The sequence below is a fragment of the Meles meles genome, chromosome 6, assembly GCF_922984935.1.
Source record: "Meles meles chromosome 6, mMelMel3.1 paternal haplotype, whole genome shotgun sequence".
Classification (NCBI taxonomy): Eukaryota; Metazoa; Chordata; class Mammalia; order Carnivora; family Mustelidae; genus Meles; species Meles meles.
In genome coordinates this window covers 143010281-143021982 of record NC_060071.1, presented here as the reverse complement: position 1 = coordinate 143021982, position 11702 = coordinate 143010281, and the positions used below count along the sequence as shown (strand labels likewise).

The 11702-nt window shown below is 55.8% G+C and overlaps 1 long non-coding RNA gene across 1 annotated transcript; it reads right to left on the bottom strand.

Moving 5' to 3' along the window:
- Positions 1–778: 778 nt before the first annotated feature.
- LOC123944286 lies at positions 779–5334 on the bottom strand. The gene is made up of 3 exons (XR_006818772.1): positions 5011–5334; positions 1733–1818; positions 779–1072 (listed from the first exon to the last, which is right to left on the bottom strand). It is a non-coding gene; the product is annotated as an uncharacterized LOC123944286 (long non-coding RNA).
- Positions 5335–11702: the final 6368 nt, after the last annotated feature.

The following is an 11702-nucleotide window of genomic DNA, read 5'->3' as shown; positions in this document are numbered from 1 at the left end:
AGAGCAGGCAGGATGGACTACTTCTCTCTAGCCGCTGAGTTTCCCCCAGAGAATGGGGGTGGGGCTGAAAGTTCCAAAGTCAAGGGCTTTCTGGTGACCAGCCCCCACCCAGGAGGCAGGGGGAGTGCCCCTGGAATCACCTTATTAGAGTAAAGGCACTGCTATCACCCAGGAAATTGCAGAGAGAGGGGGTCCTGCCCCCCCCCCAGGCCGTCAGCGCCCCGCCCAGACCGTGGCCGAAGCAGGTGGACGTTGGGTGGGAGGGGCCCTCATGGGGCGGCACCCCTGCCCCTCCCACCAGAAGATCAATGCTGGGTGGGAAAGAGCTTTGCAAATCCCCAGAGCTTTGCAAATCCCCAGAGCGGCTCCTGGTGGGAAAGAGCTTTGCAAATCCCCAGAGCTTTGCAAATCCCCAGAGCGGCTCCTGGCAAGTGCGGTTACCACGGTGGTTAATGGGATTTGTGTCCTTTGCAGAAAAGGCCCCCTGCCTAACTTGTATGAATATTCATCATCAGCCATTTCTGCTGCTCCGGTCAGGCTCGCACTCCACAGGACCCAACTTTAGAGGTCAGCCCTGGCCAAATGGAAAATCACCAGGGAGGGCAGGCTTCGGAGCTAGGCGACAGGAACAGGCAGGGCTCCAGCCAGAATCCCCGGGGAGGGGGCCCCACCACCATGCCGGGAACCGTCCCTCCCCTCCTCCGCTTCTCCCTCCTCCCCTCTCCGCTCAGATGCTGGCACCCAGGGGCGATGTGTTTTTTCATCCCATCTGCTCTGGTTTATTTATTCACCCGCTGGTGTGGAAGTAGGACACGGTGCCATGTCTGGGCTGGGCCCTGGAGGGGGACATGAGGGTAAGCCAAAGGGGACAGGCTGGCTCACCCAGGAGAAGGGAGCACGCCTCCCCCACCAACTCAGCAACCCACTGGCTCCTGGACGGGGGAGCCGTGTGCTTCGGAGCGTTCACTTCTTTACAGCCGATGTTGGATATGTCGACATTCAAAGCCAGCAAACCCATCTCACACCACCAAAATCACAAGACCGACTGGGAGCCGTCACATAGAAGGCAAACCTAGGTATTTGCAAACCAAATTTGTAAAACCAAAAATTCAGTATAAACGCTAAAGCGTGGCAGTGGTGGGGGGCGGGGAGCAGGGCACATTTTTCCCTGTGGGCGCGCTTGACAGTGGCCTCTTGAAACAGAAACACCGCCGTGCTGGGCTGTGGCTGCCGCCTTCTTTCCATTAGAAACCTTGCTGCGGGCTTTCCTTGTGCTTCCTAAGTGATGGACCTCATCAGTTCTTGAGACCAGGGTCTGCTGGGCTGCGGGAAGGCCTGTGCTATCTTTGCCGTCTTTGCACGCTGTTTGATGGGGACGAAGACTCACGGCTTTGGCCGGAGGCAAGAAGGCAGGGTTGGGGGGGTGTGTGTGTGGGGGGGCTGGTACCAGGAAGACAGCTGCAGGGGCTGGTTTGAGACAGAATCAAGAGTCACTGCCCAGCTCCTTGCTGCCTTCCTCTTCCAGACACTGTGTCCCCTCCGCTCCAAGGACCAGCCCTGCCTGGGGAAGCTGACGGCAGCTCACTGCCTACCAGGACCCCCCAACCCTGATGTGAGGGGCCCCTTCAAGCTGACTTTATCTGCGTATCAGCCTTATCCCCATTATTGCTTTGACCTCCAGGCTCTAGCCTGACCTCCCAACCCAGCACCCATGTACCCCTCTGCTGTGCACCTGCTTCTCCACGTGATGAGGGAACAGGCAGCTAGCTTCTGCGGACACAACCCCTCCCCATGGCATCTAGGTGACATTCCTCAGTCCTGAAGCGAAGCAAAGGGAAAACAAAGAGTTAAACTTACAGAGAGGACAGTCCTGCGACCCAGGAGTCTCTCTCGGTTTACCAATGTCTTAGCGATCCACAAGAACAAAGCATTGTACCGGTAACCCAGCTTCCAGAAGGAAATGTAGATACAATTAAATGCCTTTATAACCTGCCGCCACTGACAGACAGCTGAAGCGGGCAGAGGGCAAAGTTCCTCCAGGAAGCTCCCAACTATCTCAGTGTTAATGGCTTACTAGCGGGGTAAACAGCCTGAACTCGGCAATGCCAAGGCCTCCAGTATCTGGCAGGTCCGCTCTAGCATATGAAAGTTCTTTTGAAAACCTCCCTTTTTCCTTACCTCTCCCAACCCCATGGTGTATAATCAGCCGCCCCTCACAACTCCCGGGCCACAGCTCTCTCTGCCCATGGGTCCTGTCCCCGTGCTTTAATAAACCATTATTTTGCAACAAAGATGTCTCATGGGTCCCAGAGTCCACCCCACTGAACCTCACCGATATTCCAAAGCCACGGCATACAAGAGGTTGCCCTTGTCTCCTCCTGGCAGCCTTCAGTGATCTATTTGACTTACTTGCTGCCTTGGGAACCCCGCAGCACCTTCTTTTCCTTGAATTTCTCCCCTCCACTGGCTCACTTCCCTCATCTAGCAGGCTAGCTTTGGCTAGACCTGGCACAGGATTTCAAAGTCATCAAGACAGGAAACAGAGGGTGTCTGGGTGGCTCAGTCGGTTAAGCGTCTGCCTTTGGGCTCAGGTCATGATCCTGGGATCCTGGGATCGAGTCCTGCATTGGGCTCCCTGCTACCTGGGAACCTGCTTCTCCCTCTGCCTCTCAGTCTCTCCCTCATGAGGAAATAAATAAAATCTTGAAAAAAAAGAAAAAGAAAAAAAGACAGGAAATGGCAAGGCTTCTCTCTCTCTCTCTCTCTTTTTAAAGTAGGTTCCATGACCAACCAGCATGGAGCCCAACACGGAGCCTGAACTCACGACCCTGGGATCGACACCTGAGCTGAGATCAAGAGCTGAACACATCACTGACTGAGCCCCTCCGGGCGCCTCAGCAACCTGCCAGCCTTCCTGAGGCTTATGTCCAGGACCGAATCAATGTCAGTCCTGCCCAAACCTCTAGGTTGACACAGGTCACAAGGTCAGCCCCGAGGGACAGATATCAGGAGATAGGCTCCACCTCCGCATGGGGGAACCTCAAAACCACAGTGCCAAAGGAGCCGGCATGCAGGAATGGGAACGCTTTCTGGTCCTTTCTGCTTCTTCCCCAGCAGCCGGCATGAATTCTCCAGAAAAGCACGTTGGGAGAGAACAGGGCACCACGGGGCATGGAGCGTGTCGCCCTGACCCTCTCTTCCCCTGGCTGCATGGCTCTGAGCGGTGGCAGCTAGGGCTGCTTTGTGGGCCTGTGACCTGTCCCGTTGCAGGAGTCCCTGTGCTCAGAAGAGCCCGACGCTGGGTTTGATGTCCTGGGGTCACCATCTTGAAATTCTTCAGAACGTTGAACAACCGCTCCGCGTTCTTGTTTTATCCCGGGTCCCACAGATTAGGGTGGCAGGGACGGAGGACGCGCCCAGCACTGGAAGCCCCCTGCTCTGGGAGCCCTGACGGTGTTCCTGACAGAAGGGACTACAAGCGCTGGAACCGGTCTGAGACTGCAGTTATGGGTGGGAGGTGTGTGTATATGTCGGGGGGGGGGTTGGGTCAGCAGCCCGAGATTTCATGGTCATAAAGCCCTTGACACCTGGGGCGCCGGGGTGGTTCAGTGGGTTAAAGCCTCTGCCTTCAGCTCAGGTCATGATCCCACGGTCCTGGGATCAAGCCCCGCATCGGGCTCTCTGCTCAGCGGGGAGCCTGCTTCCTCCTCTCTCTCTGCCTGCCTCTCTGCCTACTTGTCTGTCAAATAAGTAAATAAAATCTTAAAAAAAAACAAGGGCGCCTGGGTGGCTCAGTGGGTTAGGCCGCTGCCTTCGGCTCAGGTCATGATCTCGGGGTCCTGGGATCGGGTCCCGCATCGGGCTCCCTGCTCAGCGGGGAGCCTGCTTCCCTCTCTCTTTCTCTTTGCCTGCCTCTCTACCAACTTCTGATCTCTCTCTCTGCCAAATAAATAAATAAAATCTTAAAAAAAAAAAACTACATTATTTAAAAAAAAAAAAAAGCCCTTGACACCTGACCCATGGATGCTTTGACCAGCACACCCCCTTGTGCACCTGCCTCAGAGGTAGACCCCTCCTACCTTTGAGGACAACCAGACTTTAAGTTGGGACTCAGGGCTTGGGATATAAGCTCGCATTAGGGGACACCTGGGTGGATCCGTGGATTAAGCCTCTGCCTTTGGCTCAGGTCATGATCCCAGGGTCCTGGGATCGAGCCCCGAGTCAGGCTCTCTGCTCAGCGGGGAACCTGCTTCCTCCTCTCTCTCTGCCTGCCTCTCTGCCTACTTGTGATCTCTGTCTGTCAAAATAAATTAAAAAAAAAAAAAAAAAGCTCGCATTAGCCATCAGCGATTGCCCGAGCCACTGATCCAATCAGTTCCTTGCAGGGCTCCTACCTCAGTGGGACCAGGGTGGACCTCCTCGGGGGCCTGATATGGGTCCTTTATTTTTAAAAGATTTTTATTTATTTATTTGTCAGAGAGAGAGAGAGAGAGAGAGAGAGAGCACAAGCAGGGGGAGCGGTAGGCAGAGAGAGAAGCAGGCTCCCAGCCAAGCAGAGAGTCTGATGTGCGGTTTGAACCCATAACCCTGGGATCACGACTGAGCCAAAGGCAGCCGCTTAATCAACTGAGCCACCCCCCCCCCCCGCCCCAGCACCCTGCTATGGATCCCTCGGTGGGGACCCTGCTGCAGAACCCAGCACGTGGTCCCTTAACACTCTGGCATGTAACCCGGACAGTGACTCTTCCTGCCTCTTGCCCCCTCAAGCATGTGTTTGAGGACAGAGGCTGCTCGCTGGCCCGGCATGCCTGCTCCTGGCACAAGGAGCCCACGGTCGGTGCTCAACAAATGGGGAGCATTTACAGCCGTTAGAATGTGGACTCTGAGCCCAGCCTGGATTCTGGTCCTCATCCTGCCACATGCCAACTACACCGCCTTGGGCCAGGAAACGCTTCCTGCCTCCCGTTTCCCGTTTTGTAAAAACAGAAACAGGACAACAATAGTACCTACTTTGTACAGTTGCTGTGGAGACCGAGTGAGTTAATGCAGAGGTAAAGAGCTCAGACCCGCGCAGAAACCGGGTAATACCGGTGAGTGAATGACACGGTTCAGTGCAGGCTCATCATCCCGGGTTGTGCGGAAATGTATCAGGCTGGTCGTCCGGATATCATTCACTCATCCCCGAATGTTGGGTGTTTACCGTGAGCCAGGCACAGTGCTGGGTGCTGGGGGATTAAAAAGTTGAATAAGATACATCTTGCTTTGGGAGGACTTACAGGGGGAGGGCTCCCGATGTTAGGTAAGTGAACACAGCTCCTGTGATCTGCCCCTCCGCTGACCCCTGCAGGGGTGAGGCTGGGGAGGAGTGTGGGGAAGAGGGGGGGTCATCCTACCTCCAGTGGGGGCAGGAGCACCAGAACGGAGGTGCCCTAGAGCTGAGCGTTGCTGCCATGAACAGACAGCATCCTTGCGTAAAGCACAGGCTGGATTCAAACACTTAGGCGTTAAAGTTTTGTTTTTAATGATCATCATAGAAAAGGACAAAATCAAACAGTGCTAACAAAGGGACACAGTTCCACAGCCACAGTTTTACATCCATCAAGGTCAGATACTTCTCAAAGAGCACACCGAAGCCTTACATTAAGAAATCGTCTTTTCACTGTAGTAAAAGTTAGTGATCTCATCGTGAAACCAGGGGGCTTGAGTAGCAAAGAATTACAAGAATAGTTAAAATACCTTTATTATTATTATTATTATTATTATTATTAAGTAAACTACTTACAAGTTGATTATGAAAACGTTCGCCAGACCCAGAAACATCTCTGATTCTCTCTGCAGGAAGAACTGGTCTATGGAAAGCAGTTTGTTACCAGAATAAGGTTTCCGTAAAACTTTAAATAGTAGAAAGTGTGAATATGCCTTCAAGCCGGTGGAAGGGGGGGCAGGGAACAGGGTGGGGTACGTGGAAAAGAGTCACAAACAAGGTTAAGATGTAGGTTTGCCCAAAGACAGAGAGGCGGCCCCTCCCATCCTCATCCCGTCTAAGCTCCCCTCCGCCCCCCACCCCAGCAGTGCTGCTCAGACGCCTGGCAGAGCTCAGGTCCCTCCAGGTCCCAGAGACCACAGTTACCTGGACAAGTTCAAGTTCAGCCCCGCCTTCCCATTCACTTCGTAGGGCTTCCTCCATCCAGTCCGTGTCTCCCCTTGAAAGCCCAAGATGGTGGGGATGGAGGGTCCGTGGGTACCCAAAGGACTCAGCAGGCAGCAGACCATTGCCCTCTGCTGGGATTACCGGGACTTGGGGCCACAGCCATGATCACTGCTGTTGTCCAGAAGGCTCTGGTTTATTCCAGGACTCGCAAAGGGGGAAAAGCGGAACTCTGGAAAACTCTCATATTTTTGGAATCAGACACAGCATTGCCTGGCGCCAGCTTTCCCCACCTCAGCGCTGTGGGTGCTTGGGGCCAGATCACGAATTCTTTGTTGCTGGGGGAGCTCGGCAGCATCGTGGCTTCTATCCACCAGATGCCGGTAGAACATCAACCCCCAAAGAGTTGTGAAAATCAAAATTGTCTCTGCACATCGCCGAAGGTCCCCCGGGCAGAATTTTCCCAGGTTGAGAACCATTGGCCTAATTGTTCAGAAACATTGCTACATGGATGCTCTGAGCTCAAGGCTCCACTCTCCTGCCGACCAGCCTGAGCTGGCAAACTCCCCCAAACCCCTCAGACACTCCATCCCCTCAAACGTGAAAGTCTGGGAACTCTCTTCCTACCAGTTTACAGGGCCGTGGTCGGAATCGCCTGGATTGCTTGATTCTCTCATTCCTGAAGCCCCCTGTGGGACAGACACTGGGGTCACTGGCGGCTGCTTCTTCACATGGAGGGGCTCCATTGAAGAATAAGGCTCTGGATTTCCCCACCTGTTGTGCACACAAGTTCCCTGCAAATACACCTTGTGTTTCTGTCAGGATTTATTTCCAAGGCAGGAAGGGCCTCAGCCCTCCTTCCTGGAAGGCAGGACGTCGCCTGGTGAAAGGACACAGAGGTGGAGGCCAGAGTCTCATTAAAGCGTCTGGACAGATGCCAGCAGGTGCAAGCCTGGACTGTGGCCGAAGGATGGGCGCAGGGTATATCCCAGGTACTCTGTACCCTGTCCCCACTCTCCGAAGGCTTCCTCTGATTTTATTCTCTTTTGATTAAAAAAAAATATGACTTTCCCAGTGACTCAGAAGAACAGCATAGACTTACATTCCAAAATTGATACAGTCAATTTCCCATACTTTTGATTACGTTCCTGGCAGCTGCCCTCTTCTCGCTCTGGGGGACTTCTTCCTCTCTTCGGTCCCTGTGGTTTGCACTGTTTTGTCCCCAGCAAACCCCCCCAAAAAGGGGAAAGAAAATGTCCAATGTCTAATCTTAGAAGTGATTTTCTGGAAACATCTGACTGTTGCTTGATGCTGATGACCTGAGTTTCTCAGAAAGGCTCCTTTTTCCACTTGGAGATTATGAGCTCCATTCCTCTGGGTTCTCAGCATTCAGCTCAGCCAGCCTGTCTCTTGTCCCTGTCACTGAACGATGGACGGGGTGGTAGAGGTAGGACAGGCCACTACAGAACATTCCGGCTCCGACTGCTTCCTTTGGCCCTCTGAGCACAGCCCCTTGGTCATCCCAGCCCACCTAGGACCCGCTCTAGGGATGCTCAAAGGGCAGATACCAGGACATGGCAGAGGGGGCCGGGTGACAGCTGGCAAAGAGCACGGTGCCTGTCCTGGGGCTGGCGCTGGTAATCAGGGCCATCCCTGCACTCCCCAATGAATGCCCAGCAGGCTGGGAGATGATGTCCTGGACCAGTCAGCTGGAGACTTAACAGGTCTCCCCTCCTTTCCCGTGTGGCCCCATTTGCCCTCCCTAATATTACAGGTCCTGATTGGAAGCTCTCTAACACCTCCTACTGCTGTGAGGTTCTCAGACTGCTAAACACGTGGGCACCACTCCTGCCCCCCTTCCAGGACCTACTGTGATCCAGGATCCCAAAAGCCCCAGCTTCGGAGTACCCGTTCCCGGGACGGCCCATTCCAGAGGGCTCATGGTGCAGAGCAGGGAGACACAGGGCATCCATCCAGCCTGGAAAGCCAGCAGGTGGATCGGAATCCCAGCTCTGTAGATGTGTGTTCTCAGTTTTCTCACCAGAAAAATGAGATAATAATAACACGCACTTCTCCGCACCTCGCTTTTGCCTCCGAGGGGTGAGTTGACAAGTAAACGGAATAGGAACAGAGCACAACGCAAGGAGGATGCACGCTAAATGGCAACAGTGAGGATAATCATTATCAATGATATCACTGCTAATGATGAAAGGAGGTCATGCTCTCTGAAGGAGGACAGAAGCATCCGTCTGGAAGGAATCGGGCGGCAGGGCAGACGACAGCTGAGTCTCCGGGGGGTGGATTCCGACACATGTTAGTGGTCTGGCTGGCATCCAGGCCTTCCATTTAGAACAAGCCGGACAATGGCCTATCGCCTCTCCAGCCAAGTGGTACTAGACTGCTCTCCCAGGGATCTCCTGAAAGGAGATAAACCGTCTCTCTCTCTGGAGGGTACGGGGGGTTAGGGGAATTTCATCTGCGCCTTGACCCACATCTCAGGAGGAGGGAGGGACGGCAGAGCAATGATGTTGCCCAGGCCCACCCCGGAGCTGGAATCCGCTTGGAACACAGCAGGCTACCGTGTCCTCTGGCCTCTCCTCCAGAGCTCGGGGGACATGGGTCCAGCCTCCTAAATCAGGTGTGGTTCTGTTCGGTGGAGCGTCCCACATGCGGACAAACGGTAGGGGGCCCCTATGGCTTGCAGAGGGAAGATGGGAAGGCATGTGGAGGGCCAGGCATGGAGAACTTTCCGGCAAACGCAGGACCCTTCTCTGAAGAGCAGCTACGGAAGGAGCTTCTTCCTCAGCGCTGGCCCATTAAGTCTGGGTGGGCTCTGGGCCAACCTCACCCAGGAGAAGCCAGCTGGGAGCCTCAGGCTGGGGTCTGTGAGAGGAACACCATCCTGACTGCTTGGGAGAGTCCAGGGCTCAACAGGACGCCTGAGCCTGGGCTGGAGCCTCACCCACCACACGGACCGTCCCGACTGTCCTCGGCAATCCGGCTGCGCGAGCCCCACTCCTTGTGTGGGCCCCTCTGTTGGGCTCCGGGGTGGGGCCGAGGGTCTTCTGCACGTGTCCCAAGAAATCTGCTTTCTGGTTACGTCTCTGGCCACAAAAAACCTCTTGTGCTCAGCTTTAAAGAGAGGGGCAGGTGACAGGGACCACCATCCTCGAAGCTTGGACAGAGACAGGGCAACGGGCAGGGGGACGAGCGTGCCGCATTCTGAGGACGGTTCGACTTCTGCCTGTGGAGGAAGCCAGAGCTGGCCCTGGGTCACACCGCGACATGGGACCTTGGGGAACGGCCTCTGTAGACCTAGAGCCCAGCTTAAATGAGGCCCGGAGGTGCCGCCCCAGCCACCGAAGGTGACCCGGTGTGGCAGAAAGAGGCTGCCTCTAGAGTCGGAGGGTCCAACCTCAAGTCCCAGCTTGTCACATTCACACTGTGTGGCCCTGGGCAAGTTACTCTGCTCCTCTGAGCTTCTGCTTCTCCATGTACTGGAGCAACGGTGCTGTAAGGTAATCGTACGGATTAAATGTGCACGTGGGGGTCTAGCACGGTGCCTGGATGCAAGTCTCAGACACCGTCTCCTGCCAGTTACCTAACGCCCACGACAGAGCTCTGCCGAGGAAGGCCGGAGGGACGGCACAGCATCCCCTCTAGCTGGAAGCCCGTCCTTTACCCTTCAGGGGACGTCTATCCTCGCTCTCATCCAGGTGATGGTGGGAAAAAACCAGATCAAAACACTGTAGGAGACCAGGAGGGATTGACCCTGAGCACGTCACTAGAATCGCTCAACACTCAGTTTGGACAAGCTGGGCCCTAAGCTCCAGGCTGTGTGTCTGCAGCCCTGACCCAAGACGGAGAATCCTTGAAAGTTGAATTTAACTGGCTTTTACGCCAGGGGAAAAGAAAGCCTTCATGGGGGAGACCCCCTGCGCCCAGAATTTCCCAGAGAACCCCTGACCCGCTAGGGCTGTCCTAGCTGCTCAGAGCCGGGACCACAGGCTCCACCCTTCCCTGTCACAGCCCACGGGAGCCCCAGAGCCCCGACGGCCATCACTGCAGAGCAGGGAGCGGTCACCCGCCTCTCTACGGGGCTCCTTTGGGGATGTAATGTCAGAAGGCAAGGACTCCCACAAAAACGCCAAGCATCGCCTTGGCCCCTTCCCACCCCGGCTCTGGACCTCCTCCTTGCGTTCTCATGAGGACACCTGTCTCAGAAAGCCCTCGCTCATGGGGTACACGTGGGGGGCTTGAGACAGGGAAGGGTTTGCTCGAGAAGCATCTGGGATGACCAGCACGCAATGGCTGACCACCCAGCCCAGCCCAGCCCCCGTCCCCGCCACCCTGACCTTGTCCTGCCGAGAGCTCGGCCCTGTCAGTGATTCCAGAAGGAGCCCAGGCCAGAGGTCCCCCATCCCTTCTCCCTCTCTGCAAAGGTCACGTCAGCTCTGCACTTGCGGCCTCCACTGGAGCTGAAGCCTTCATGGGTGGATGCGTGCATGGCTGCGGGGACAGACAGGACTACTAGGAGGTGGCGGCCGTCTGCGGGCGCGGTCTGGAGGTTGGGCTGCCAATCATGTTTTCGCAGCAGCTCCGCACCAAGCCCACAGATGAGTGGCTGCCTCAGGACAAATAAGATGTCCCCTTGCCTGTCTTCAGGAACAGCCATGTCTCCCGAGGCCACAGGGACACAGTACGCCTTTTTGCCATTGTCCCCAGACAGCACCAGGGCTCCCCACGCAGTCTTTCAAGTTTCCCCACCACAGAGGGGACGTTCGCACAGCACGGGGAGAAAGCAAGGGCAGCGCTGCTCCTGGCCCGCCGGCGAGGGAGGCTGTGCATAAGCTTCCCCCACTCTGCTCCGCACAGGGCAGCTATCTGGGGAAGGGGGAAACCGGGCGGGAGCCTTTCCTAAGGAGAGAAGTAGAGTGAGTCCTTCCCCATGCTGCCCCTCCCCCCCACGGCATGCCATCCTGGGCTGGTCTGCACAGGAGTCTCCCTTGCTGGCCAGAAACCACCCCCACTTCCCCAATACCCCACCTTCACCTCCCGAGCCACTGACTTGGAGGAAGGTTAAGGAGGCTGACTCGGACAGAGCACATCCAGGTCTGCAAGAGAACGTGGGAGCCCGACCCAGTGTAAAATGCAGGTGTCTGAGCACCCTGTGCACCCCCCTGACCCCAAACAGCTTCCAGACCCTCTGGGCATTCTTCCCGAGGGCAGTTGAGAAGCAGGGATTTGCTTAAGAGAGTGCTGCACTGGGGCCCGTCCCCCTGCTCTGACAGCGCCAGTCACCTGCCCTGTGATCAAGGTCAAGTCCGGCAAATCTTGCCTCTCCCTCCCGCTGTCAGAAGATCAGGTGGGCGTGAGGCCACCGTCTCTAAAATCCCTAAGTTCTCAGAGAGGAAAGGGCATCTGCCGGCGGCCTGTCTGAGCTCGATTGCTCTGCCCATCTACGGTTTGAAGGCGCTTTTTCTCTTTTGAAAAAGAAGAGCAGGTCCGTTCGGCCGAGAACCCCCCCCCCCCCCGGAAATCCCACCCCGTCACC